At 30.0% G+C, this 4,454-nt stretch overlaps 1 pseudogene; it reads right to left on the bottom strand.

The window, feature by feature from the left end:
* Positions 1-874: 874 nt before the first annotated feature.
* LOC147072880 (glyceraldehyde-3-phosphate dehydrogenase-like) lies at positions 875-1,865 on the bottom strand (annotated as a pseudogene).
* Positions 1,866-4,454: the final 2,589 nt, after the last annotated feature.

The raw sequence follows: 4,454 nt of genomic DNA, 5'->3' as shown, positions 1-4,454 counted from the left end.
ACTGTTACAACCTTCAGTATTAAAATTTGTAATATCGACATAAATGACTTGGTATATTATTTTATCAGACAGAAATATACCAAATATTTCAATTGTATTATTTCATTTATGTTGAATAATGTAATTATTATTAATAAGTTATCGATAAGCTTAATTAATCTTTTCGTCCGCGATGGACGATATATCTAAATTATGAGGTTTTTTTTTAGAATAAATATTAATAAATATAAATATGAGAAAAAGAAATATAATATGTCCTTGCTTTGTCGTACAAGTTGGTTGTTAGTAATTTTGGACAATCACAAACACCCAAGCTTTAAGAAAAACACATAAATATTATATCCTCACCGGGAATCGAACCCAGAACTCTCGGGCAAAAGGCCAACGCATTATCTGAGAGCCGCCAAATTGTGGGTCTCCGGTTTGAATCCAGGCTCTTTTAAATCACTTTTCATTTATTATTCTCGTTGTTATCTCATTCGCTGCAAACCTTTCAATTAATATTTAACTACCACATTTAAATAACATGCTAATTATATCTAATGGCCACCTGATGAGGTGGCTAGGTACTATCTACTATATCAAATTGAGAAATAAAAGTTATGGGTGTAAAAATATTTGAACTTTATTTATTTATATGATAATCATAAATGGCAATAATAAATATTTTAGTTTAAAAAATGCGCTGATTAAATTTGTTTGTAACAGTCGATGATTTTGAATGAAAATTTTATTTTATAGTTTTACGACATTTATTATGATGGAGACTTTATTTTACAAATCTCACTTGAAGATATCACGCGCTAAAATTATTATAACTCAACATTTTTGACTTCACGTAGTTGGTTGGCATAAAATATGCAGTATTGATAATTTAATCTTTAGTCTGCATGTACTTGATGAGGTCGTTAGCTCTACTGGAGTAACCAAATTCGTTGTCATACCAGATGATGAGTTTCACGAAGTTGTCATTGAGGGAGATGCCAGCGGCTGCGTCAAAAGTAGAAGTATGATTGTCTCCAATGAAATCGGATGACACAACGGCGTCTTCTGTGTAGCCAAGGATTCCTTTCATGGAGCCAGCGGCCGCTTCTTTCACATTTTGCTTAATGTCTTTATAAAATGCAGGTTTTTAAAGACGAATAGTCAGGTCTACCACGAAAACGTTGGGAACTAGAACTCTGAAAGCCATACCAGTGAGTTTTCCGTTTAGGGAAGGGGTCACCTTGCCTATAGCTTTTGCCACGCCTGTGGAATCGGGGGTGATATTCTGGGCGGCGCCACGGCCATCACGCCACAGTTTTACAGAAGGCCCATCAACGGTCCTTTGGATGGCGGTAGTCGCATGGACAGTAGTCATCAGACTTTCAATGATATCGAAATCGTTTCGTGAATTACCTTAGCAAGGAGGGCAAGACCATTGGTAGTGCAAGAGGCGTTTGAAACAATCTTCATTGAAGGATCGTACGCCTCGAAGCTAACTCCACACACGAACATGGGTGCGTCAGAATTGGGTGCAGATATGATAACCTTCGTAGCTTCGCCTTCAAAATGAAGTTTAGCTTTTTCTATGGTGGTGAAGACTCCACTAGATTCGATGATGTACTCTGCTCCGGCTTTACTCCATGGAATGGCTTTCGGATCGCGTTCGAAGAAGACTTGAATTTTGTTTCCATTAATAACTAAGCATTGTCCATCAGATATGACAGTGTCCTTGAAATGGCCGTGGGTAGAGTCATACTTGACCATGTATACAAGTCAATGAATGGGTCATTTATGGCTACCACGCTGCCACCACGCTCAAGAGATGCCCTCAACACTAGGCGAGCGATTCGGCCGAATCCGTTGATACCAATCTTCGACATGCTGTGTTTTTTGGAAAAAGAAAACATAATTAGACATTAAGTAACTAATTTTTTAAAGACGAAATAATAGTTATATTATAAGCTCACATTGGCGACAAATTAAAAAAATGTTAATAGTATTTTTTGAGTCAGAACAAATTGTAAACTTTGTATGAAAGTATATGTAATTATAACATCAAATCTATTCTTATTTCATAAATAATATAATAAACTAACATAAAATACATAATCCATGGTAAATACAGAAAGAAATGAAAAAAAATTGTTCAATGTTCCTATAAATATATATAAACTAATTTACGACTCAATTATAATAAAACACGCATTACCAAAATAATATATTTTTTAATCTACTGCAATCACGAATTTAACCTAACCTAACAGTATTTTTTTACGATATTAATATTAATAAGTATATAATATTATATAATAATGACATTATTATATATACATCTTTCCTATAAAGTTTACCAGAAATACATTAATTTTTTTTTACATATACGTGGCTTCTTTTACGTCACGAATATGTCTTTATAGAATTAAGATAACTATTTAGCTACCGGGGTACGAAATAATATTAGAATTCCAACTGCATTTTTTTGCAGTAATCAAGGTCAAGACAATTTTCTTGTGATGAAATGAGACTGCAATGGTGTACAGGAAATGCATTTGAAACATTCTTATCAGAATTTACAAGGCCCTTTATAGTCAGGCCGCAATACGAACCTGTGAATTTTGATCGCAATACTAGTTATTTGCTTATAATACTTCGAATTCAATACAGTTAACTGTTTGTGGCGAATGATAATTTTTCATATTGAAAAAAAAATTAACATGTTATTAATACAAACGTAAAATGTATTAAAAAATCTTCATTTACCGTGAACATGTTACTACATAGCATTCAAAATTAACCACTACCATCGGAACTCGTTATTTTTTGCTTCGGTCTGACTATAGACGTCTTTGCGTAATTCCCGAGTTTGATTTATTTCTAACACTCTACACTTTTAGGATTAATCAAACATAATAGTATATAAAAAATATTCAATATTAAAAATACCAATTTTCTATAGAATAATATGAGGTATGTTTGCATTGCAGAATACATAGAACTAACTACATTATGTTCTCTGTTTTTCATAAATAATCGATTGGTATGATTTTGATCTTAGAGTAAGTTAAAATTAAATAAAAAAAAAATTTTAATGTAGTACAATAAAAAAAACAGCTCGATAATTGCCACTGTTATAGATGAAGACATTTTTTTGTTCATTGTATTACTGTGGAGTGTAGACTGAATACTATGATATAAAATTGTAGCGTTTTTGTTAAATAACTTGGTATACTAGCTAGGATCCGCTTTTCTCCCTTAGCTACCATCAGTGATATTAACAGCCCCGGATCATAACCAATTTTTTGAAATAAATTAATAATTTTGTCACTGTATTCATATTAGATAATAAAATATAGTTTTATTACTTTAAATTACACTCATAAAATCATACTTAATACATAAATAATAATCACATCAATAAACTTTTAGATAAAACAAGAATTTTCTCATAAATAATCAAAATTTATACAATATCAGCTGTAAATAGAGATAAGTAAGATGATTTTGCTTACAGTTAGTTTGAAAAAGGAACACTCAAAAACTAAGCAGCAATTTCGCCGTCTACTAATGAATGAAGACTCAGATGAAAGACTAATTTTCATCAACAGAATTTCAGTGCGCTTGCGTAATTCGTAAATTGTTTGTGGCCACGTGACCAATTTATCCCTCTGAAGAAACTATAAGGTTAATTAATTTTATGCAATTGCATTGTACAAGCATCTCAGTTTTTTCTTGGATATCGAATCATCTCACAAGAAGTTTTAATAACTAATATAAAGGTATCGTAAATTAATAGTGTTTATGGTCAATTATTATACTTGATGAAGGGACATTATAATAATTTAAATAAAATACAATTTATGTAATTAGTAATTATTTCACGTTTTATCCGCTTCAAAATGACATTGTAAACACTGTTTAAGAATAATATCATACTATATTATTACAGATATAAATTATTAAACTTACGTTTTTAAAAAGCAAAATTATTTATTGTAGATATTATTATCAAAAATAATTATGATTTATTAATTTTTTATTAACTATCCATTAGGTTTTTAAATATCAATATATTCACTATTATAATATACATCTAAAGTAAATAAAAAAATAATAATACTTTTTGAAAAGTAACGTCAATTTATTCTTGAACAAATAATTGTTTGGAATTTTTTTTCAATATTCTTCATTATTCAGTTGACAAATTCATCTTTGAAGCGGACAGAACCGGTCCTGATTAATATTAATAAGTACTATATTCTATTGCGTTTTATTCTAATTAATACAATGTATTTCCACTAAGAATTGACAATGAACGCAATAAAAGAAAAAAAATCTTTTCATCTAAAATCACAGTTATTTTTATTTGAAAAAATAATGTAAATCACAAAATAAAATTATACACAATTATCTATACAGCCTAAAAAAATAATACTTATATATTAGACATTTTTTTGATAGAAAAAGACATA

This window comes from Rhyacophila brunnea, unplaced genomic scaffold (genome assembly GCF_057557595.1).
Source record: "Rhyacophila brunnea isolate RB1 unplaced genomic scaffold, BYU_Rbru_1.0 scaffold_19, whole genome shotgun sequence".
Lineage (NCBI taxonomy): Eukaryota > Metazoa > Arthropoda > Insecta > Trichoptera > Rhyacophilidae > Rhyacophila > Rhyacophila brunnea.
Note: the sequence above shows the minus strand (reverse complement) of the source record. Positions and strands in the feature narration are given on the sequence as shown.